Source organism: Elephantulus edwardii, unplaced genomic scaffold (assembly GCF_000299155.1).
Source record: "Elephantulus edwardii isolate Elephantulus edwardi_28Jun2011 unplaced genomic scaffold, EleEdw1.0 scaffold00047, whole genome shotgun sequence".
NCBI classification, from domain to species: Eukaryota; Metazoa; Chordata; class Mammalia; order Macroscelidea; family Macroscelididae; genus Elephantulus; species Elephantulus edwardii.
The window spans coordinates 5,352,543-5,378,683 of NW_006399797.1; the positions used below are offsets into that span (position 1 = coordinate 5,352,543).

The 26,141-nt window shown below is 39.0% G+C and overlaps 1 protein-coding gene across 1 annotated transcript in view; it reads right to left on the reverse strand.

Annotated features, from left to right (window-relative positions):
* Positions 1-19,173, reverse strand: part of FAM19A2 (family with sequence similarity 19 (chemokine (C-C motif)-like), member A2) — a 785,110-nt gene extending 765,937 nt beyond the window's left edge. Inside the window, exon 1 of the mRNA XM_006886037.1 lies at positions 19,021-19,173. The gene's annotated coding sequence lies outside the window, so the exon portion shown is untranslated. The remainder of the gene's footprint in view (positions 1-19,020) is intronic.
* Between the last annotated feature and the right edge of the window lie 6,968 nt (positions 19,174-26,141).

Here is a 26,141-nt window from a genome sequence, read left to right on the forward strand (position 1 = left end):
TATATATGGATTTCTAGATAATCAGATATAGTCAGAGTTTTAATTTTGAAAACCTTCCTATGGAGGAAAGCATTTAAAAGCCTTACTTAATCCAGGACTAAAATAAAATCAATAAATATTTGTATTCATAGTATCTGCACTAAAAGCATTTAAAATTAGAATCACAACAATTTTTAATGTCATTGAAGCCAAAACAATGGTATCACAGTCAATAGTGATCCTAAAGATTAAAATAATAAATCCAGCTCATGATAAATTATGAAAATGGTAATTATGTAGATAAGAATAAATGGCTTTAAATTCCCTAATGAAAGATGAGTCAAGTCACTGACAAGAGCAATCAAAATATATTCTATATATGATTAACAACACTTAAATTTGACATTGACAAATATTATTTCTTTTCTACAACAGTAAAATCAGACAATATGTAGTCTCTAAGATTTCAGGTTACAATGAATTGTGGGAAGAATAAGAATTTTGGTCAGCATATTTATTTTCTTTGTATTCTTGATGTTTAACCTATATACACCTTCTTAATGATTAAATACCTTTTAGGCTAGAGATTATAATTGTACATCCCCCTTCCCTGAGCATGTCTCTCACAGACATCTCCTCCTTTCCTCTTTCTTTCTCATTCTCTGTATCTCTCTCTCTCATCTCCTCCCTCCCTCCCCACCCCCTCCCTGCAGTTATTTCTCCTTCCCTCTCTCCTTTGCTGGCAGCACTTTCATACAATTTCTTGTTATTAGATGTCATCAAGTCAACTACAACTCATTGTTATTTTATTATGTGTTGTCAAGTGTGAACCAACCCATCGTTGACCTGCCAGTGGGTTTTCAGAGGCTGTGAATGACACAGGAGAAAATTGCTCATCTTTCTCCCTCAGAACAGGAGATTCAAACTTCTTGCCTTTGGGTTGGCAGTGCAACTCCTTACCACTAAGTCACAGCAACCCTATAAACCATAAAATGACAATCTTTGAAGAAAATATCCTCATACAATAAAGAAACATGTACAAAAGATATCCTAACTTTTGTTCTTCCATTAGATGTATTATGATACATTACAAATGGGTTTGCTTCACCAAATTTACAGTCCTGACAGACTCTATTAAATGGATTCATATCATTACCCAGCTACACTAGACGCCATCAGATTGATTCTCACTGGTATATTCTCAATCTCCAGGGAGTTTTCAAATGTGCGACCTTTTAGAAGCAGAACTTTCTTTCAAGGATCTCTGAAAGGATCTGACTCACCATCGTTTTAGTTAGTAGTCTAGTACTTATTTCATTGCACTACCCAGGAACTTCTTATTCAATTATGTTATGTACTGTCAAGTTGGAACTGACTCGTATTTGACCTTCCAGTGGGTTTTCAGAGACAATAAATCACACAAGAGTCAACGGCCCATCTTTCTCCCATGAAGCAGCTGATAGATTCAAACCACATACCTTTGGATCAGCAGTACAATCTCTTACCACTAAGCCATAGTAGGAACCTCTAAGCTCTTAAAGGAGAAATCAAGTAAGATTTAATAGCATGATTACTGCAAGTTATATTAATCATACAACTTGCAAGAAAATAAATTACTTCACTCCCTCACATTGACGTGTCTAAATCTAATCTCCATTTATACTTAATATAGCAGCATAAGGCAACACTGAAACATCGCATTAATAAAACTGACGAAAAATACTTCTGCTCAGTGAGCTTGTATAACAAGGGCTAGCTCATAACCGAAGTAGAATAGAGTCACACACCTGAGCCATAACACCTTCTGACATTAACAAATCCGGTTTAGGGGAGAAATGCTATTAATATATAAAGATAAAAAGTTCAGACTCTCTAAATCAGAAGGTATTATGCCTTTAATCCTTAAGAGAGCACTTTTGGAAAGTTATTTAGGATTAGCAGGGCAAAAGGAAAAATGAAGGAATACTCATTTTGAAGTTGTAAGCTCAATAAAAACACAAAGGAAACTCCTTCCTACATTGTCATAATAGCTATCAAATGGGGAAAACTCCAAAAGTTGCGTCCAAGCTTAAATATCTGTCTAAACAGAAAAGGTAATTACCATTGAAATTGTGAAAATTACTTGGGGAGCAAATATAGACCTTGTATATTAGTATACATTGCTTTCTCCTGCAAAGCCAATGGGGGATCTGAAATGTAGTTGGGTTAACAGAGCTACTCCCTATGGACTACAGCACCAGAGCTTTTCATATCCATATCTACATCTATCTATATCTCTGTATCTCTATATCTATATATACACATATATACATATGTTGTTGCTGTTGTTGATTGCAGTCGAGTTGAGCATGGCTCATAGCAACCCTATGAACAAAAGGCCTGAAGCCTTTCTATAACTATCCACATTTATCAAAGTTCATAGTTTGCAGAAGCATGTTGTTTAGGAAGTGACATACACACACACACACACACACCACACACATATATAAATGTACGCACATATATACATACATACATTTTGTTGTTATGTGCTATCAAGTTGCCTGCAACTCATAGCAAACCAATGTACAGTAGTTCTGAAACTTGCACTATCCTGCGCCAATCTCATCATCTCCAACAGAACTAATCCCATTTATTCAGTCTCTAAATCAATCCATCTCATCCTGGACCTTCTTCTCCTGTGCTGTCCCTCCCAAACATGATATCCATCTCCAAGGACTGGTCATATGCACAAAGTATGAGACCAAGCCTCAAAATCCTTGCATCCAGGGAACAGAAGCAGCCTGGTTTCACCCTCTCCAGGACAGACCTGTTAGTTCTCTTGGCAGTCCCTGGTACATTCAACACTTTTCTCTAGCACAGCTCAAAGCATTGATCCTTCTTCTATCATGCTTAGTTATTGTCAAGCTCTCAGATTCACAGCAAGTAAATGCAAAAACCATGGCCTGGATCAGATGCACCTTAGTTTCCAGACTGACATTATTGCTCTTTAGTACTCTAGAGAGGTCATACATACATATATATACAAACACATATATACATATATGTAACATAACACTTTTGTTATTAAATATATGTTTATTTCCTCAGACTGCAAGAAGTAAACCAAATCTGCATTAATACATGAAGAATGGCCTATTTCTGCCATATCCTTTGGAGAAAAATATGTTCTTTGAATAGAAAGTTAACTAAGCAAAATGTTTATGAATTCTATGCTCAGATCAAAGAGCCTTTAATAAGTGTTCAGAGTCACTGGTCAAATTTAGACTGCCTACAAAAGGGAGAACAATTTTCAAAGGGATGAGCATTAGGAGTCTGTTACCTTTCTTTATACATGAAATGAAATTCAAAGAAGTATTGTGACTCAAATTGTCATCCACAGCTTAACAGAATGTACTTCCTCTGGAAGTTTGCTGAGAATGCAGGATCTCAGGTCCTGCTCTAGATTCCGTATTTGAGCAAGATCCCCCAGAGAATTTGTATGCACATAGAAGTTGAAGAATCATGGCGTCCTAGTGGGTGAAGAGCTATACTGCTAACCCAAAGGCAGATAGTTCAAATCCAGCTTTACAAGGGAAAAAAATGGGCAATATCCCATGCTTTTTGTAGCCTCTGAAAATCTGCTAGAAGGTCAGCTTTGAGTAGGTTCTGACTCAAGAGCAACAGTATGTATGTAGGAAGTTGTGTTACACCAAAGCTGATGCCTATCTGGTGGTTTGATCCCACCAGTAGTAGATGGGAGTAGATCAGTGGGAGAAAGATAGGCAATCTCCTCTCATGTGGTTTTAAGGCTCTGACAACCTCCTGGGAGGTCAGCTATGAACTGGCTCAGATGCAATGATAATGAGTTGAATTTGAGTTGAATTTATAAAAACAAGGTATTATGTGACTACAGAGCTTTTTACATTTAATATAAAGTTAATTTTTGTATTCCCAGTACATCTCTCAACCCTACAGGTTATCACAACCCCAAGGGTTGTTTACACCAACTACACAAAAAGTTAGTAAGCAGAAAGCTTGAGTCACTCATCATTAGCATTCAGCTCACTAGCTAAGTCTTACTGTCAACCACCTTGGCTCCAAATGAAAGCAGGGGTGGAAGACTGTGGTTAGAGATGACAGGAGGGTAGGCATAGGCCTATCTCCCTAATTAGCTGTCCTCATTAGGTCCTCTACCAACAGTGACACAGTCATGGTCCTTGGCCTGCATGTGGCTTGAAGATATATTCTGTCTCCCAGAATATTTCACACTTTTAATTCATTGTAGTAATTTATAAATATGAACGTTTCACATTTTAAAAAGTTACACATCTATATTGTTCTACAAATCAAAAGTTCTATACCACCACACTCACGTGTCAGCATGACAATAACATGGCAGAGCCAATGTAGAGCCAAAGTGCAATCAAATGTTGGACAGAATCTCCACCAGTCCCTAAGCTCTCCCCAAAACTGTGCAGAGGTTGAGTATTTGCACCTTCCACTTGGTCTGCTTTAAGCAGCCACATTGTCGAGTCTCTGTATGCATTAAACTTTGCAATCCCTTTAAGCAACTCTAGGCTACATCACGCCACAGATCTCATTCAGTCTATCTGAATTTAATTTCCATAACTTACAAAAAGGAGATAGGACTGTGCCATCCTCAGACTTAGGGTAAAAGAATAAATCTTGTGAATTCAATCAACTCACTGAATTACATTTGCTTTATTATTTGTTCCCATCAGTCAATCTCAATTCTTATGTTAATGTAATGTTATGTGTGTCAAAATAGAACCGAGCTCCATAGGCTCTTCTAGGCTTTGACCTTTTGGAAGCAGATCACCAAGCATGCCTTTTGAACAGCTTCTAGATTTGAACCAATAACTTTTTGGCTCATTAGTCTAGTGATTAAAAAGCCTCTGCATCACTCAAGAGTCACTCATCTTAAATATATTCTATGACATTTTTCTTAATAATACATTCTAATTCTGACATGGACACAATGCTGCTTTAGCATTACATAAGTGAGAAAATTTAGCCTTTTATCTGTCCATAACTATGATTCAGTTAAAATAACAATTATGACCAAGAGTAGATACAGCATAACACATTGTTAAGTGATTGCTCCAGAAGTATCTTAAAATTTCAATGTCCTGAAATGTTAAGTTCAAATGTTAAGTTCAAAAGTCTCTATCTTTTGAGATACCCCATGAACCACAGAGAGCTCAATAATTACTGATTAACTGAATAAACTCTTTAAAAATCATATACAGGTTCTAAATTAATGTGTTTATTATCAATATATACACGAGGATTATTTATTTGTAAACCTAACTCTACTTAGGTCAATCAAATCAAACCAAACCATTCTATCTCAGTAGCTATGAAAACTGTCAGTAAAGCAAAGACAGATAAACTAAAATGATTCATTAGTCCTGAAACTCATGACCTATTACTATTTGAAACAAAACAGCATCATGCAAATTAAGCCAGCAAACTAAATTATAAGATTTTATTGTAATTCAATTTTTATGTCTCCATTCTATAAAGTATTTAGTCATAACTATAATAATCATTACTCTGCTCTTATGTAACAGGACAACAAAGATCACTTACTTACTGGAAAACATTTATGGTATTTTTATGCAAATAACGTGTACCTCTATATAAGTTTGCCAGCCTCACTCATCCCCTCAAGGTATTTTCATAAATGTTGTAGGGCCAATTTTCTTTTTTTTTTTTTTTTAATTGAATATCTTTTCTTCTGTATTTTTTTTTAACTGTGCTTTCAGTGAAAGTTTACAGAGTAATTGGCTTTCCATTCAATTATTTACATAGGAGCTCTGGTGGCCTAGCAGCAAGAAGCTGCATTGCAATCCCGAAGGCACGTGGTTCAAGACCACCAGATGCTCCACGCCAAAAAGGATGGGCAATCTCCTCCCGTGCAATTAACTGCCTCTGAAAATTCACCAGAAGGTCAGCTAGGGATCAGTTCTGATAAGCAACAATAACATGATATTAATAACTTCCCTACACCGTATCATCACTGTTCCCACTTCCACCCTATAATTGTCATTTCTTTTCATCTTTTCATCCTATCCCTTTCTATCTTCTGAGCTCTGTGTGGCCAAATTAGGAAGGTGTATAAATGATTTGTTCTAAGGAGCAAAACTCTCCCTGGTGTTCTTGTTCACCTTGTAGGTGAGCTTTCGTTTGGCTGAAGGTTGAACAAGGGGATGTATTTAATTCCAGGTTGAAATGAGTGACTAAGGGCCTTACTCTTAGGGTCCCACCAATCTCTTATTTGGCCAGCAAGTCTTGTTATTTTTGTGATTTTTGAGTTTTGTTCCACATTTCTCTATCTCTATGTCCAGGAGCCTCCTATGTGATCCCTTTCAGATGAGCCAATTTTCTTTTATGTGTTGTTGTTGTTGTTGTTGTTGTTAGAAAACAAACAAAAAGTAAAATATGCTTTTGAAAATAGACAACATTGGGCATGTGTTAAAGGCCTCTTCTCTTCTTACCTAAAATCTAAGCTTTTGAAGGAGAAAGCATATAAAGTACTATTATCTTCTTTTCCATGTCATGATGCCTAGTAGTTCTCAATATACTCAAAAATAATAAACATCTCATTGTCTTAAAAATTTTGCATTGTTGAGAAACTGAGGCACAGATAAAAACAAAAGTATTGCCTTGTGGTCATGAGGTTATTTACAGAGAGAGCCACAAAAGCACCTCTATGGCTTTGACTACAGCATCACACTGGTTTTATAGTGGTCATTTTCAAAATCTGTTATCCAAAATGGAAAGCTAATGAGCTTTAACCACGCAGCAGATTATGTGAGAAACAAATGTGTCTTCAAATATCAAAGTCTAATTTTTTACTCAATTTTGAACACATATTTATAAAAACATCAACAATCAATCTAAAAAAGGTTCACATTAATATTAAATTTAAATTTTAGAAGGAAACTACTGTCACATAGCATTTTAAGAAGTAAATTTTTTTATAAATTAGGTTAAACTTGTCACTGAACTTAAAGCTGCCTAAAATGGGGCCTTTGTTTTATGGAGTATGAAATTTTAATGCCCTTTCACTCTCTGCTTGGCCCTTGGATTGCCTGGGTTTTGAATTACCTATGTCTTTTTCCCTGGTGTGCCAGAGAATAGAAAAGCTATAGTTAGAGTTGTTATATTCAATTCAACTCAACTTTCCAAAGGAAATATAAACAAAAACAAGATCAAGTTTCTGCTCCTGACATTTCTAAGAAGGAATTCTCTGAACTCTTCAGCACCAGAAAATCTGAATATATCCTTCACTGAATATATACTTCTGCAAAGTAAAGTAAGAAATTGTAACAATACCCTGGTTTGTTCACCATAAATGAAATAGTACTGGCAGTGACTCTGTAAATTTGGAGCATTCTATAAACTAATAAAAATATACGTGTGTGTGTGTGTGTGTGTGTGTGTGTGTGTGTGTGTGTATTTATATTCACATATACACACATGTTATTATTGTTGTTGTGAGGGGTCTTCTGGTCAGGCATGACTCGTAGAGACCCAATGAACAACAGATATGAACTTAGTTCTATCCTGTGCCATACTAATAATCTCTGACATACCAAAGCCCATTGCGGCAATCACTGCGTCAACTCATCTGGTTGAGGGTCTCCCTCTTGTTCACTGACACTCTACCTTTCTAGGCATGATGTCCCTTTCCAAAGAATGGCTTCTGCTAGCAACATGCCCAATGAAGGTGAGAAAAAGCTTCATAGTCCTTGCTTTCAAGCCACATTCTGACTGCACTTTTTTCAAAACATATCCACTGTCTGTGGGATATTCAACACTCTTCTCCAACATCACAATTCAAAGGCACCAATTCTTCTTCTGTCATCATTGTTCATTGTTCAGCTCTCAGAGGCATAGCAAGAGATTGAGAAGACCACAGCCTGAATCAGGCGCATCTTAGTCCTCAGATTAACGTCACTGCTTCTTGGTATTTTGGTGAGATCCCTGACAGCACACTTGCCCAATGCAGTATGTCTCCTGATCTCCTGATTGCTGATTCCAAGGGTGTTGTTATTTGCGGATCAAAGTAAGACAAAATTGTTGACAACTTCAATCTTTTCTCCATTTATCATTTATGCTGCTTATCAGTATGGTGGCGAGAATTTTTGTCTTCATGATGTTGAGATGCAATCTATGTTTAAGGCTGTAGTTTTCTATCTTCTGCAGCAAGCACTTCAAGTCTTCCTCATTTTCAGAAAGCAAGGATGTGTGATCTGCATAACACAGGTTGCTGATGAGTCTTCCTCTGATGCTGATTCCTTTTCAAAAAGTCCAGTTTCTCAAACTATTTGCTCAGAGTACAGACTTGAATGAGTATGGAGAAAAAATAAAACCCTGACTTACACTTTTCCTCATTGTAAATTATGCAGTGTTCCTTTACTCAGTTCAGACAATAGCTTCTTATTCTAGATTTAGGTTGTGTATGAGCATAATAGGTTTTGACCATAGCGTTTTCAGAGGACTGCTATTTTGGAAGTGGATGGCCAATCCTTCTTCCTAGTCTGTCTTAATCTGAATGTTCAGATTTAGGGAAGTATCTGACAGACAAGCAATTTATAAAAAAGTGAAAGATATATCCTTCATTGTGAAGTTAGCCATTAACTACAGTGTTCTTCCTGCCATTGGCCCAGTGACTTGACCCACTTATTTCTCAGCTCCACCCCCCACCAGGATACCCCTTCACTTCTACCCACTCCTTCAGTATTTATCTTCCATTGTCCAACCCTTGATCTGACAGCTTGTATCTGAAGTTTTCTTGGTTTCTGTGATTCCATACACATCACCTGCCAACAATTCCTTATGGTATGACCAGTGTCTCTTAAGTTAGTGGTAATGTCTCCAAAGCAAAGGTGATATGTCCTGTAGAACTGGTGAATAGATTGTATTTTCTTCTTGGACTGAGGGCCACAGGCCCTCGGGCCCGAATGATTTAGGCAGAGACCTGGCCTCCTGTTTTCCTGTGGGTGGGGAAAAGATTTTTCCCGAGAGTCGACTTTAGCCACGAATCCCACTTGAGCAGGAGCCTATGGTGATGAAAGAAGAAGTTCAAGCTTCTTTGAAGGATATAGAAAAAAATAAGGTCCCAGAAATAGATGGTATACCAACTGATGTATTTCAGCTAACCGATGCTGTCCTGGATATGCTCACCAAGTTGTGCCAAGAAATCTGGAGAACAACCACTTGGCCAACTGACTGGAAGACATCTATATTTGTTCCCATTCCAAAGAAGGGTGACCCGACACAGTGTGGAAAACTATAGAACAATATCATTGATTTCACATGCAAGCAAGATTCTACTGAAGATTATCCAACAACGACTAGAACAGCACATCAGCAGAGAACTGCCAGAAGTCCAGGCTGGGTTTAGAAGGGGTTGTGGTACTAGGGATATTGTAGCTAATGTTAGATGGATCTTAACTGAAAGCAGAGAATACCAGAAGAATGTCTATCTGTGTTTCATTGATTATGCAAAGGCCTTTGACTGTGTGGATCATTACAAACTGCGGCTGACTAGCAGAAGAATAGGAATCCCAGAACACCTGATAGTGCTAATGCGAAACCTCTATTTGGACGAAGAGGCAGTCGTCAGAAGAGAGCAAGGAAACAGCATGGGTCAAAATTGGGAAGGGCATATTCCAGGGATGCATCCTATCTCCATACCTTTTCAACCTATATGCAGAATAGATTATCTGAGAGGCTGGGCTCTATGAGGAGAGGTGTGGTATCAGGATTGGTGGAAGATCTATCAACAACCTGCATTATGCAGATGACACAACCCTGCTTTCTGAAACTGATGAGGACCTGAAATGCTTGCTGCAGAGGGTCAAGGACTGCAGCTTTCAGTATGGATGGAGGCTCAATGTCAAGAAGACAAAGATTCTCACCACTGGACCAATTGGCATCATCAGGACGGATGGTGAAGAGACTGAGATTGTTGACAACTTAAGTCTGCTTGGCTCCACAGTCAACATTCTTGGCACCAGCAGCCAGGAAATTAAAAGACATATTGCGACGGGAAAGTCTGCTGTTAGGGACCTCTCCAAAGTACTGAAGAGCAATAGTGTCAATCTGGAGACTAAGGTGCGTCTGATATAGGCCATGGTCTTTGCAATCACTTGTTATGCATCAGAGAGTTGGACAATGACTAAGGAGGATAGAAGGAGAATTGATGCCTTTGAGCTGTGGTACTGGAGAAGAGTATTGAATGTACCATGGACTGTCAAGAAAACAAACAGATTCACCCTGGAGAGGGTTAAACCAGGCTGCTTCTTGGAGGCAAGGATTCTGGGGCTTCGTCAGACATACTTTGGACATGTTGTAAGGAGGGACCAGTCCTTGGAGAGGGACATCATGCTTGGGAGGGTGGAGGGAACGCGCAGGAGGAGAAGACCCTCTATGAGGTGGATTGATTCAGTGAACTGGGGTAATCAGGATGGGTGTGTCGGAGGCACTGCGATTGGCACAAGATAGAGCAAGGTTTAGGTCTGTGTACATAGGGTCGCTATGAGTTGCAAGCAACTCAACGGCACATAACAACAACAACGAGCATAATTAAGTGTTCTAGGATATCCATTTTTCTCAACGCTAACCATAGTTTGCTATAATACTGTGGTGTTAACTTAAAAGGTGGCTTCGCTGGCCATTACATTAGTTGCCACTGGTCTTCAGCTGCCTTAACACATGGGCTTGCAAATCATTAACAGCTGTGGAATGGATATAAGAAAGAGAGTGCTTTCCACACTATACAGCAAGACCTTGGGGACAAAGGTAGTGGAGAGATTGTGGCAAGTGTAACCTGAGTCTTCTTGCATTTGTGCTGGCCATAGTAAAAGGGTTTGCTTACTAGATGATTAAATAAGATGACGACTTATAACTTCTCTGAGGCAAATTTTACTGGATGATTTGGATTTTTGCTTCTTATCTGAACCAGAAATTAGTTAAATGAATTGTGTTTTCTGATAATCTGGCCTGGGACTGCTAAACTAAACACAGACTTGCATAGGGTGATATTCTTTGCCTCCCCCACTCTCCAGTTTATTTCCCTAATAAATCCTACAATGGTGAGTAAAGTCTGTGAGTCAACAACAAAAATCAAACCTGAATGATGGGTAAAAAGAGGTGAAGGAACACTTTTTAGAGAGTCATGTGTCTGACCAAACCGACAGTATCTATTTGCTGCTATGGATATTTATTGATAGAGACAGTTCCCTTTACGAAGTCGTTAGAAGTCTGACTCAGCCTCCCCGATATTACCACCACTCCTTTTGAAGATACACACAGTCAAATGCCTTTGTATCATCAATAAAGCACAATTAGACTTTATTCTGGTATTCTTTCAGCTAGAATCCATCCAACATCAGTAATGATATCCCTGGGTCTATGGCCACTTCTAAATACAACTTTAACTTCTGGCATTTGTTTGTTAACGGAGAGTTCTAGCCATTTTGGAATGATCTGCAGCTAGATTTTCCTTGCATGGGTTGAAGCTAAACATCAAAAAAACAAAGACTCTTACCACTGGGCCAACTGGAAGCACCATGATAGATGGAGAAGAAAATAAGTTAATTAGTAATTACAGCTTGCTCTGCTCCACAATTAACACTCTTAACACCAGCAGTCAGGAAATCAAAAGACTAATTGCATTGGGAAAAATCTGCTGTCAGGGACTTCTCCAGAGTACTGAAAAGCAACAATGTCAGTCTAGGGACTAAGGTGCACCCAATCCAGGCCATGGTCTTTGCAATTACTTGCTATGCATCAGAGAGCTAGACCATGACTAAGGATAACAGAAGAAGAATCTATGCCTTCAAGTTGTGGTCCTGAAGAAGGGTTTTAAACATATCATGTACCACCAAGAAAACAAATAGTCTGTCTTGGAGAAGGTGAAACCAAGTTTCTCCTTGGAGGTTAAGATTTGAAAGCTCCATCTCTCATTCTTTGGGCATGCGGCCAGAAGAGACCAGTCCTTGGAGAAGGACATCATGCCCAGAAGGGTGGAGGGACAGCACAGGAGAGGAAGCCCCTGGATGAGATAGATTAATACAGTAACTGGGGCCATGGGGGTTGGTATGTCAAAATCAGTGAGACTGGCTCAGGACAGGGAAGGGTTCAGAGCTATTGTACACAGGGCCACTATAGGTTACAGGCGATTCAATGGCACATAATAACAAAAACATCATTGTGATATTGTTCAATAATTACCACATTCTGTCATCACCTTTATTGGAAATGGAAACAAATATGGAACTCCTAGAGTCAGTCAAGCAGCTATCCTGCAGATTTCTTGGCATAGGCTGGTGAGCACGTCCAGGGCTACATCTACTAATTGAAACACGTTAATTGGTACTCCACTGATCTCTGGGGCCTTATTTTGCCACTGCCTTCAGTACAGCCTGACTTTCTTTTTTCATTGATTGCCACTTGCACCTTTTCATATGATACTTCCTAAAATTTTTCAGTATCAACCAGTTCTTTCTGGTACCGTAAGTACATGTATTCTTTCCATCTTTTGATGGTTCCTGAATTGTTCAAGATTTTTCCATAGTATCTCTCAGTATTGTCACTAGTGGCTTGATTTTGTTTCTCAGTCCTTTTAACTTTAGAAATGCCAAGTGAATTCTTCCCTTTTTTCCCCTCCTATTTTTCAACTTCAGCTCTTTGTACATCTTGGTATATTTTCCTTGTCTTCTCAAGTTTCCCTTTGAAATCTTTTGTTAATCTCTTTGGCTTCATCCTTTCTTACCTTTGATTTGGCTTCTCATCACTCTAGTGTAATTTTCAGAGTCTCTTCTGACATCCAGTTTTCTCTTTTTTTCCTCTTTTGTCTTTGTAATGCCCTCAAACCTATTCTAGAAAGGAAGCTTGCCTTCTGGTAAGCAGTGCAATTTCTTACCACTAAAGCCATCAGTGCTTTTATTTATATATATAAACACACACACATATATACATTTATATCTATAAATACACACACATATACATATATACACACATACACAAATACACACTGCAATGCTAACCAGAAGGCATGCAATTAAAATCTACCAGTAATCATGTATCATGGGAAAAATAACAGGCAATCTCCTCTCATGTGATTTACTGCCTCTGAAAACCCACTGGAGAGTCAGCTATGGATCAATTCCAATTCAATGGTACCTAAAAACCTATGTGTGTCTGAGTGTGGTGGTATGTATATGACATAAGTATATTGGTGGTAGTAGCTCTACCAACCCTATGATCAACAGATCTGAACACTTCCCTGTGCCATCATCAGCTCTGATGTACTAGAGCCCGTTGCTGCAGTTACTGTGTCAATCATCTAGCTGAGGCTTTTCCTCTCTTTTCCTGACCTTCCATCTTTTCAAGCATGATGTCTCTTTTCAGGAAATATCCTCTCCTAACAACATGCCCAAAGTATATGAGACAAAGCTTTATCATTCTTGCCTCTAAGCAGATATATATATGCATGGTCCTCTACTGTTGAACTGATCAAGTTTGAGGACTATAAAAAGTCTGTCCTCTTGAAGTATATAATCTGTCAAAAATGTCAGTGTTCTATTACTAAACTGATAATTAGTTATTAACAGAATCTATCCCATATAATCCTCTTTTAGTTGCCTGCCTTTGCTTTTATCAGTCTTTAAACACAAAAATGCAAAGCAAGGAAAGAGTAGATGAGGACAAATAGCACACCTTGTCATAACAGAGCAGGAGATGGCAAAAATACTTATTTCCACAAGTGCAATTCTCAATGCATCTCCAAAGAGTTTTAGAAAGGGGAAGGGAAAGGAACAATAAAACCATGGTACACTTTTTATACACAGATTACAATATTGTACACTCTGGCATCTGCCACTTGAAAAAAATGTCTCCTCATAATCCAGGTCATTCTGGCTTGATAACTTCTAAAGCACAAAGATAACATTCCAAAAATAGTCCTCTCTTAGTCTTAGAACCTACTATGGATTTTTCCCTTGGAAAAAATATGCATAATCAAAGCAACTCAAAGTACTACTCCATTGTACTAAACTCAGCTCCATATGCAGCTTACAGGAGGCCATAAGCAATTAACACTGTGTACTGAAAGGTTTAACGTCTTTGCATGACCTTTAAAGGTCAACACAGTTGCCCATTCATATGCAGGCAATTATAGTGACTAGTTTATAGCAATAAAAACATAAAAATATTTGGGAAAGTAAACTGGTATTCATCAAAGGCCACTTTGAACTCACCAAGCTTCATGTGGAGTGCACACAGAGATAAAACAGCAAAAGAGACTTGTTGAGTGATTGTCCCATTTTGTCAAAGTACTAACTTCAGCCTATCACCGTAATTGCTAGAATACAGCATTATCACATCATTGAATCTCTCCGTATAGGGTTTCTAAAAATCTCCTGTATAAAAGAAGCATTAGAAATATAAATTCAAATAGCTACACATTTGCACTACTGCTTGGGGAAAGGGAGATGTACCTTACACTAACTGGTCATTCAGGGGAAATCATAAAACAATTACAGCTACTATGAAGTAATTTAAGAGATTGAAGGAAGTGATTAAAGGAATTTAATTTAATTTAAGTATGTAATTGCTGATTCCTTGGTTACATCTCATACCTTATCTGGATCACTGTGGACAAAATGAATTATTCTCCTTAATGTTGACATATTCACTATTCATCTAAATCCCAACTAAACTGGAAGTTAAATTTTCCAATGGCAATAAAAATCAGTTGCCTAAAAAGGCCTGATAGGTACTGATTCCATTTATTGACTAGCCTGCCATTACAACACAGGATGAAATCCAACATACACGTGATTTTTACATATTGGAAGTGGGTGGGCTTTGGAAATCTAACATAAATCTGGAACACAGTATCAGTTATGTTTCTGAAGAATATGTAGATACCACTTGTAAACAAGAATAGTATGTACTAATGAATGCATGATTTGCATATTTACTGTGCAGGCACATATTTAGTAAGTCCACCATCCAGATATACTCAGTGTTTATAATATGTCAAAATCTCTAGTCATGGTGTCAATAAACATATCCCAAAATGTCCTTTCATAGAAAGCACAATTGACTTTCCTGCATTTTTTACCTTAGCAAGTAAATATCATCAAAAGGAAACTGGGGAAAAGAAAAATATATACTATATGTAATGGTGGCTCAAAATATAAAATTCAGTTCTAAAGGATCTTATTGCACTGTAGGTCAAATCATGTAAAGTAGTTTAAAAAGCTATTAATGTGGACATTTTATAATTATTCTTGCCCTTTTCTACAAAATTCATGTTATACATGGTTTCATTAACAGCATATTGATGTATTTGTGTGCAAGCTGTATTTAAACACTTTTCTTCAAATTCCAGTAAGTCTACGCATCCCTCTCAAAATTTCTGTAAAAGAAAAAGTAGGAGAAAAGAATTCTTAGTATTATTTCATTGATAAGACACCACATAAAGAGAATGACACCTTCTAAAAATTATCCAATAAGTGAATGGTAATGACAGCCAAGAAACAGAAACTAATTTTTAGGCCTCTTTTTCAGACTGTGCTCCAAGAGTAAAACTGTTCTTTTAAAAAAAAAACAAACCCTCATGAAAGAATTGCTTCTCTTACAGTAGAATAATTAAAGCAATCATTTCATATGCTCCAAATACTTCAAAATAAAGTTAACCAAAGAATTTCCAAGCAAGATGGCAAATCCATCATCACAGGATTACAAAATTTGGGTTTTTCATAAGCAAACTATATAATGTGAACTATTATACAAGCAAGAGGGCCAGTTTATGAGGCTGATTCAGCTGGTCTGGGCTTCATAACTAGCACAGGCTGTGTTCATGTGTTTCTTCTCTTTGTTTTCATGGAACCCTACTAATAACAGGTTGATGAATTGCATTTGTAAATGTCAGCCATAGATCAAAGGATACTATGTTGGATGCTTATTCTCCTTCAATTTATGGTTTTTAACCAAGAAAACAAACTGCATTGCACAGTAAAGTTTCTTATTTTTTACTTGAATTTTCAATGAACAAAACAGCTGCAGAATAATGTGACTTAATGAGGCATCCCTAATAAAATACTGCACAAGTAAAAGCTGGAGCACCGAACCACTTGCATTCTGGTTGTTCCATATTTTCAAATATTATTAGAAATAATTGATGGCATTTTGGGACATTCCTAGCTCGGACATGTAATAGAGAAGCAAATGTTCATCAGCTTGCAGACAGAGCTGAACTTGGACAGAATCCAACAGTGCCTTTTCTTAGTGGGCATGCGAAGAGATGTCTGGGAAATGCTGGAGAGACAGATCTTACTCTACCTACATAGGGTCATTCCTAACCAGCAATTAGCGATAAATTAACCTTAAAATACACTCTGAACATCTGAATAGTCAAAAACACATTTTAAACTACAATATTAAAGATCCAAGACCACTAAAATTTTATGACATAAAATAATTTTTTTATCAATTCTTCTAACACATCCTAAGTCTCATTATTTCATAAATTTTTAAAAAGGAAAAGTGGCCACATCTAAAAACAGATCTTTTTACAGCCCTGTCATCACATTTTAAAATTTAGTGGTTTGTAAATATTATAAAGCAGTCACTAGGTAATAGAGACAATCTTGACATCATTTCAGGGCCATCTCAACGAATCCATATTGTCCAGTTTGTCATTGTTGAAGGAGCTTAGTATTTTACAGATCCAAACGCACAAACCTTATGTTCTCTCCTAGAACAACTTGGAGTATTACAGGTGTTTGCTTTCATGTCAAGGCGTTTGGTTCTTCCTTAAGAGGCATAAAGCATAGCACTATCTGTAAATATTTAAGTTCAAGCATCTTAAGCTAGTAAGTTTCTTTTTGGAAAAAGGAAATACATGAATCTCCAAAGTTGAGTATTACAGAAACAATATTTTCAACTAAAACAAAAAAAAAAAGCTTAATTTAAAAAAAAACAAAAAAAAAAAGCTTAATTTAAATCAGGCAATATCTAAACCTGTATATTGCCTCTTAGAAGAGACTCTATACCTAAATATGTGGTAGATGGTGACACTACTTTCACAATATTATACTTATCAATAATAGAAACTACTTTTTTTCATTGAAAATTAAAAGAATGAAAAGAAAGTGTATTCTAATGTTGCTATTAATGGCCTTTTGATTTTAAAATCTAGGATTCCAAAAAAGATCACAATCCAAATAATTGACACAGAAAAAAACCTGAATAAAGTAGGGACATTAAAAATGTCTGATTTTTTAAAAAAATATAAATTCTAGATGTCAGTTTTGAAATGGTAAAAAAGAAAAAAAATCAGCAGCAAGGGAGATCATGTGCCAACCTTTAACGCTGGAAAATACATAAAACCTTAATACTCTAGTTCTTAAAAGGCTTCAGAAGTTATTTTAATCTCCTTGGCTAGTTATTGTAATTTCGCACTTTGCACAGAATTTTAAATTAATCACTCATTTGTTTTAACATACTGTCTTGTAGAGCAACTTTAATGTGTTAATTGATAATTGTCTGAATGCTGATGTCTGAAGCAATTCAGTAGGGCAGGCAGGAACCAGATCCTTCACCTTCAGTCAGTACTGATGTACATTCTTTCTACCCTATGGAAGAGGACCCTTATGCACCAAGGGCTCTGGGAAACTCTTCAGAGTAAAGGTTGCCTATGAGTTGAGGTCTCTTTGGAGGTTGGGGGTGTTTTGTCTTGGGGAGAATGGATTTCAAGTACAATTTTCTAAAAATCAAAAGGTATTTCACAGTCACAAAAGGAGCTTTATTGTCTTTTCTGTCTCACTTGCCACAAGCCAAACTCCACCCAAGGAGGAGAGAGACTAGCCACTGTAGTGACTAATTATCCATCTGATGCCAGGCGCACTTGTTTCCCACGGGTCAGGAACTGGAATACTGAACAGACAAATCAACGCATCTGCCCGGGGCTCTGCGGGAGCCCATGGCTCGTCCTTTTGGAGTGGAGCCTGACTGGATAACTCACCCTACAGTTCTAGGATGGATATTTGAAACAGGATGATGACTCCAAAGTTTCCTTTGCAAAGCAGCTTCTAGAAACACGTTCCCACTGATGGGTGAAAGTCGGTAGCCTGAAGTAGGAAAGTGGCCTTTTGGAATAGAAGGGATAAAAGACAGCAAAACAAGGGCACACAAACCATGGACCACTAGTAAGATTTGGAAAAGAGACATGAACACGCTCTCATTTCCCTATGGTGTTCTCTCTCTCTCTCTCTCTCTCTCTCTCTCTCTCTCTCTCTCTCTTTCTCTTTCTCTCTCTCTCTCTCTCGCTCTCTCTCTGTCTTCGGAAAACAATCTTTACTAAAGCTTTGTGGTGAATCATTCAGTAATAAAGCGTCCGTCCTCAAATATAAATAAACCTTTAAAACTCAGCTCGGGAATTGACCAACATAATTTTTAGGAAAATAGTTAAAAGGGGTTTGGGAGGGAAGGAGTCTCAACAATCTCGTCGAAACGCCCACCCTTTGCACAGGCCTGGAAATTAACTAATCAAAAGTGGACAGAAAGTAGGGATTTCAGAAGGGCGACCTGACACATCGCACTGATCCCCTGAAACACCATCCTAACTCGTTCTTCGGGAGAGTCCAAAATGGTTACCAGCCTGGATTGGTCTGGTTGAGGGATCGAGTTAAAACCCCACTTCAGTCCTATACCGGGTCGCTCGCAGGGGTGGAGAACTGGAACCCAAAGAGGTGGGAGGGGAAGGCGCACAGAAGCTCCTTGGCGTGCTCTGCACCCCCTCTGCGTCCCCCTACCCCGCCCCTCCTCGGACCGCCTGCATGGGAGACGCTGGGTGCCCAGCCCGCACCTCTTGCCCTGCCCTCCAGCCCAGGCCCCCAGGGGAAGCGGAGAGGAGACGCGTGCGCCCCGGGGCTGCCCAGGTCTCCGCTCCTCCCGCGGCCGCCGGAGCCCCCCGCGCCAGCGGCGGCCGAAGGCGCGGCTCGCACCTACCTGCAGCCCGGCTTCCCGGTGGCGGCAACACCTAGCGATGCTCCTGCAGCTTCCGCGGACCCGCGCCAGCCTTACCGCTCTTGCATTGCTTCCGAGATGCCAATCCGCCGTCACCATCCAGGGGCATAGGGACCAGAAGTCTGGTGGTGTGTGCTGGCGTGGAGGGTGGCCCTAGGCGTGCGTGTGTGCGCGCTTGCTTGTGTGTGTGTTTCCTTCTTCGATGGCCAAAAAAAGGAGGTTCTCGGGAATCTCTTCACATCCAAACTGGAATCGCTCCCAAAGCAGGTGGAAGGGTGGAGTGCGCTCCCCCGGTCCCTTTGCCCCTCTCTTTATTCCACAGTGTCAAAGTAATCAAAAGGTTGGTTTACTGATGAAAAGCCAAAGTCCTGCAGCCCTTGGCCGCGCCTCGCGTGGCCCCGCAGTCCTCGCCGGACGCGCGCGGTGTGACCAGCTCCCCTGGCCGCGGGAATGAAGGCGGTCTGGCAGCAATTACCGCTCTTATTCCATCTCTGATTTGTTTGCTTTTAATGCCGAGTAAAGACTTTTCCTCTCGCCTCACGTTGTCTCTCTGCCTCTCACACACGCTTACACATTCTCCCGCCCTCCCTTCTGCTCTCCCGGGAAAGGCAATTGGACGGAGTGATTCACCTTCAGGAAAGCAACCTCCGCTGGTACTTTCGAGTTCCCGAAGATCCCGGGGTCTCCACTGCACGCAGCTGCCGCGGAGCTTCCGGGCAGGAAGGAGAGGAGGCTCAGACCTCGGTGGGTCTCCTTCTCCCGGGCTCCTCCGTCCCGGAGCCGCCGCTCCTCTCGTTCGTAGACAGGTCTGCGCTGGTGCTTCTGGCGACTTTGCGCCTTCAACTTAGCAGCTCCTGGAAGCCAGCTCCAGCCGCTCAAACGCCTCTCCAAGTGCTGCTGGCAGAGCCCCTCGTAACCCAGCCGCTTGCCCCTTTAGGCATCACGAGCTAGAAGGGAAACTCGCTGCCCCCTTGTCCCCAGTGCGCTAGCACCTTCCCCACCGAATAGAAATTGCAAATTCCAATGTGGAGCACATTCACTTCGCTAGGGTAGAGAGTTAGGGGGCAGGGAGGAAGGGGTCGAGGAAACAAATCCAGGATCACCAGAAGAAAATTTAGAAGTGAGCCCTGTAGCAGCCTAAATCCCTTCTCCGCGTTCCACCCAAGGTCTGTACTGTCCAAAGATACTGGTGGTATTTTTTAATGAATCGCCTTAGAAGGCAGAACCTCCTCTTCCACCCAGACTCCCTATTGCGCCCAGCCTGGCTGCGTCGGGAGGACAGTGACTCGCTTCCCTGTGTAGTGCAGGGGAGTGACTGCGTCCCCACACTCTAGGTTGAGTTAAGCAGTAAAAAGGGACAGCAGACCTGACGGCACAGCCCCACTACGCCTCTCTCCCAACCGCCTGTTCTGTTCGCTGTGTTAGTGACAGCGAAGAGCAAGCATTGGACCTGCAGAGGGGGGAAAAGACAGTAAAAAAGATCAGCGAGTCGAGATCCGGATAAAAGCTGGACTATGTCTCCCTCAAGAGGTAGAATTGGGTTACAGACCTTTATAACTAGGTAACTACGGTTTCTACAAATACACACGCGAAAAAACAGTATCTGCTTGCATAGTTTTGCATTTTTATATTTTCATTAAGATGAAGGTGATCGTTTCAATAAAACGCTCTAGGAATTTGATAAAATTTTGCTGCCAAGGCGCTGAAAGGTCAGCCGTATCCTTAGGAGTTTGGTTAGGTGTTAGTCTACACCTCATATGAAAGCTCTTCGGCTCTTTTTTACTAAGTTCAAGATGAGTACGACCTTAATTGAATGTATAATCTCAAATATTCTGACTGGGATATTGTATAAAAGTTAATAGAATGAATTAAAAAAAGAAAAATAAGCTGCAACAAAGAAATGGGATGCTGACCCAGAAAATCTTACAAGTCCCTAACAAATAGCGGCGTTTCAAAGATCTTGTTTCGGAGCCAGTAATCAACTTTTATTCAACTAATATTCAACTAGACTAATCACTGTCAAGGTGATTAAATTCCTTCCAGCTCTAAGTTTCTGTGGTTTTATACCTCTGATTCGCTGAAAGCATTGACAAGTGGGGTATCACCTGCTGCCTCCACTAGCTATAAAATTACGAGATTACTAATCACTGTATTTTCAAAGAAATCTGAACTATTTCACCTGTTCATTTTATCCTAACAGGTTTAGCCCTTCAACTATATTTCCATGTATAAGGTGTCAGGTGTTTTAATTAGGAGTGGCTGTTTTCAGGAAAAGCTCCATAGATTGTATAAAGCAGCTTTGCTACTTCAGTTAAGTTCAAACTAGATCTCGACTGTAATTTATCATATTTAGATTTCATGAATTTACTATTAAAGTAGAATTTCATCTCAAAGTGTTTAAAATATATAGAAATTTTATATCCTTATATATTATACTAATTTTCATGATTTTTATAAAATAACATTTTTTAAATTGTAGTATTGAATTGTGGTGTTAGAGTACTCAATAAACGATGTCAAAAGAAGAAACCGAGCTGGGAGGAAGTGCAATCAGAGTGCTCCTTAGAAGTAAGGATGGTGAAACTTCATCTCACATAATATAGACATGTCAGGGGGGAAATCCTTGGAAAAAGAAATCATGCTGAGAAAGGGAGAGGGTGAGAGAAAGAGGGAGAGGGATTGATGTAGTGACTGTAGCTATGGGTTTGACTAGGGCAGAGATAGTGAGGATAGTACAGAATAGGAGAAGGTTCAGATCTATTTATTGTTCATAGGATTGCTAAGAATCACTAACAAAAAACACAATATAGAATAAAAACATTATAGATTTTAAAATATTTTTATCTGGAGTAGCACATACTGTACTAGAGTGCAAACATTTAACTCTATCAGCTACTAACTAGGAGGTGGAGTATTTTCATTCACTCCAAGTTGCCTCAAGTGAAAGACCTAAAAATGACCTCTATTTGTTTCCCAAAGTATCAGGCACTGAAAAAATCCTATGGAACAAAGTTTTACTCCATTCATAGAGTACCATCAGCTGGAGTCAGCTCCATGACAAGGGTTACTGGTTGGTTTTTAAATTATAAAATGTAACAAAACAGAACAGAGGCACAGACTGGAAAATGAAAATGTCCCAGAAAAAAAATTTCTAAAATGTGTATTAAAGTTATGATTAAACACCCACTATCTAACTCACAGTTTTAAATATGTTCTCTATTAGAGAGTTCTGGTGACATTTACAATCTTAGTGTGGGGGGGGTGTTTTTAGAGTCATATTTATAAGAAAATCGCAGACTAAATGAAGTGTTTGAATTAGTCTTTCCTAACTGAAAAAAGGAAACATTAAATAATGTAAGTTTCACTATTGTTGCTTAAACTAGTTGAACTACAATAGATTTGAATCAAAATGCCACAGGTTCCCAAGGTAGCCTCCAGCGGTCTTTCAAAAGCTTATGTCATGTGATCACAAATTCTTTACGGTCTCCTCCTCACATCATAACTTCTTTTCCTCAGGAGCAAAGTTTACTTTTTTAGCGCATCTGGCACAGTTTCATTGCAAATCTTGTTATAATTATCTGCTATGTCAGTTAGTGGGATGAAATCGAAGCTGAAACATGGGCTCTGTGCTAAAGGATTTAGCCATTTGCAAAATCATTTCTGAATGTTGGTCCTATTTTCCCACAAGAAATACAAATCATACGTGGCCTAGTGGTAGGGAGTTGCACTGTCAACCTAAAGGCATGTGGTTAGAATTCACCAGCTGCTCCACAGGAGAAAGATGGGCAATCTCCTCCTGTGCAATTGATTTACTGCCAAGAAAACCCACCAGAGGGTCAGCTATGAGTCAGTTCCTTAACAACAGCAACATGCATTACAATCCTTCTGTTGCAATACCTCTCTGTTGTTATAGAAAAACCTAAACTTTTACTATATTTTTAAATTTTTATTATTAAAGTATGAGGCATTTTCATCCTTATTTTCCTGATTATATCCAAAAGGATGATAAAATGTTAGTAAAAAGAATATTTTTTAATAAACTACAAAATATAACAAAAGTTCTTATTTAAAGTCGTGCAATATTAAAATTCAATAAGAACCTTTCTGTACTCTTTTGAAAGATCCAGGCAAATAATCCCCAATAATTTTTCGAGCAAAGTATTCCTATTTTCAGCATCTCCTAGACTTTGAAATAAAGCCTGCTTTCTCTGCAAAAGGCAAATACTTCCCTAGCTTAAAAGCAACCTTGAGTTGGTACTTTGCAGCATCATTTTCTTGAAGAGACTGCCATCCCTGTCCAAGAAATAAAAAATAATTGGCCCTAAATGCTGAATTCCACTGGATTGCCACTCCATGTGTATCACTGCTTCATGTTCTAAGAATTTACTAGAGTGCCACTCCTGGGCACTTTAAGCTTCCTGCTAGAAGTTTTATTTGTTATCTCAAAGCCATATCTCATATCCTCACAACATCCAGTAAAGTAGATGATGTAACTCCATTTGGTTGCTATTGTGTACCAAAGAATCTATTGCAACTTGTAGTAACCTGGTAGGACAGATTCGTTTCCAAGGCTGCAGTCTTTGTGGTAGCAAACTGCTATAACTTTCTTCCAAAGAGAAGCGGGTGGATTTGGACTACTGACCTTTCTATTAGAAACTAAATGCTCAACTACTGTGCTACAAGGGCTCATTGAATCCATGTATTAAGTGGGATTAAATGTTATTATAGTGAGATTCAAACCAGATACGCCTGAATCCAAATCTAGATTTTTATGTTTTGTTTGAATTGATTTGGCGTCTGTGTTTCACAGTTTCCCAAATAAAACATTTGGATAAAGATATAGAAAAACATTAGCTAGACAATTTGGGTTTATTAGTAAGCCTAAACGAAAGTCATTAGTGAAAAAGACAGAAGAAAATTAGCTCCATATCCCCTCAGTGTTCTTACTCAGAAAAGTATTAGATAAATAAGCTCCACTTGTTTTATTTATTGAGTCCTAATCACCTTTCCTATCTTTTTCAATAAACCCTTTCACTCATCTTTTAAATGTTTTCATGGAATCAGATAAATAGATGTAATAACAGATGTGGTCCATCTATCCCAAGGTGACATGTGTGTAACTTTTTTTAGTATCCCCACCAACTAGCATAGATCCAACCATCTAGCTGAGCATAGGACTTCACTCTATGAATGTTTTATGGTCCATAACAAGGATAAGGCAATAGGTCAAGTGAGCAAAGAGAAAGAGATATCAGAGATCAGTCAAGAGGACTGTTCCACTGAGTGATACACAAGGACTGAATCAGGAAAGCTGTCTTTTACGTATTTTGTAGGCAAATGCACCAATTTATCCCCAAACATAGTGGCTTAAAGGGGGGGAAAAACCCACACATTTATTAATTCGGATTTCCATAAATTAGCAATCTAGCTTATACTCAATGCGACTCAGAGGGGAAGTTCTGATCTCACCTGTGCTCAAGAATGTGTACACAGTTGTTGAGTGTCATCAATTTCAAACCGAAGTGACCTGATGAACAATTGATCAAAACCTTGCGCTATCCTGCATCATCCTCGCAATCTCACCACGTCCAAGTCCATTGCTGCAGTCACTGTGTCAATCCATCTCATTGAAGGTCTTCCTCAGCAGATAGCATATTGTCACTCCTTAATATGGCAAGTTTATGCACATAACAACAAAAACATACTATATTGATTGTTTTTTATTTAAGCCTCATGTTTAGAGTCAACAAGACCTCAGGGAGGGTCTTTGTATTTAAAAGTCAGTTGTAGCTATATTTTTGAGGAAAATTCTTCTAAGTAGTACAGCACTCTTCTGTCAATATGCTGTACTGAGATAAACCTGGGATTGCTGTGACGCTGAACCTTGTGCCACTGTGGTGTCAAATGACATAATAGTTACCCATAGTGGGCAGTGTTTGGTGACTCTCCCAGTTTAAGATAGTTTTGTAAGCAGTAGTGGCATCCAATTCCTAAACAGCATGCCTCTGGAAACTCTGGACTTTGATAAATGACGATGCTTGTGGAAGGGCTTCAGGCCTTTTTCTCATGGGGTCATGAGTCATGCTCAACTCAATAACAATCAACAACAACAATAACAACATGTCATCTTTAACATACGGACCTTAAAATAGCTACTATGGTTAGTCAGTAGTTTCATTTGTTTACTTCCTAATCTTTCTACCATATTCCAATATACTGAGTTTATGAGATGAATAGTTCTATTATAAATGGCTACCCAAAAGGACTTGATTAAAACACCTGGTACTACCACCTGCACTTGGGGTCGAACAAGACATACTTTCTTTACCTAGTTACCTCCTACTCGTTCTTTATAATTTAAGTCAATGTTTATCCCCTCTAGGAAAGTATTCTGAATTTTTCCAGCTCACCTGATACTCTCTTATTCTCCCAATTATCTGGCACATCCCTTCTTTTTAACACTTGTGCTATAATTAACTCATCCTTGACAGATTCTCTCAGATTAAATTGTGTACTCCTGGAAGACATATTGTTGTTGTTATATTCCATAGCGTCACTTGTGACTCATAGCGACCCTATGTACAACAGCCTTAAACCCTACTCTATCTCTTGTCATCCCTATTGTCTCTGACACACCTATCCCCATTACCCCAGTGACGGAATCAATCCATCTCAAGGGTCTTCCTCACCTGCGCATTTCCTCCACCCTTTCAACCATGATTCCCTCTCCAAGGATTGATCCCACCTTGCAACATGTCCAAAGTATGTCAGACAAAGCTTCAGAATCCTTGCCTCCAAAGAGCAGCCTGGCTTCACCCTTTCCAGGACAAACTTGTTTTTCTCCTAGCAGTCCATGGCTCTTTTCCAATACCAAAGCTCAAAGGCATCAACTCTCCTTCTATCATCCCTAGTCATTGTCAAGCTCTCTGATGCATAGCAAAATGATAGCAAAGACCGTGGCCTGTATCAGGTGCATCTTAGTTTCCAGATTGGCGTAGTTGTCCTGGAAGACATACAGTTATATATTATCTTTTTATCACTTAGAACAGTGCAGATAAGAATAAGTGAATAGCCAGTATATCTCAGTTCACCAGAATGGGGAA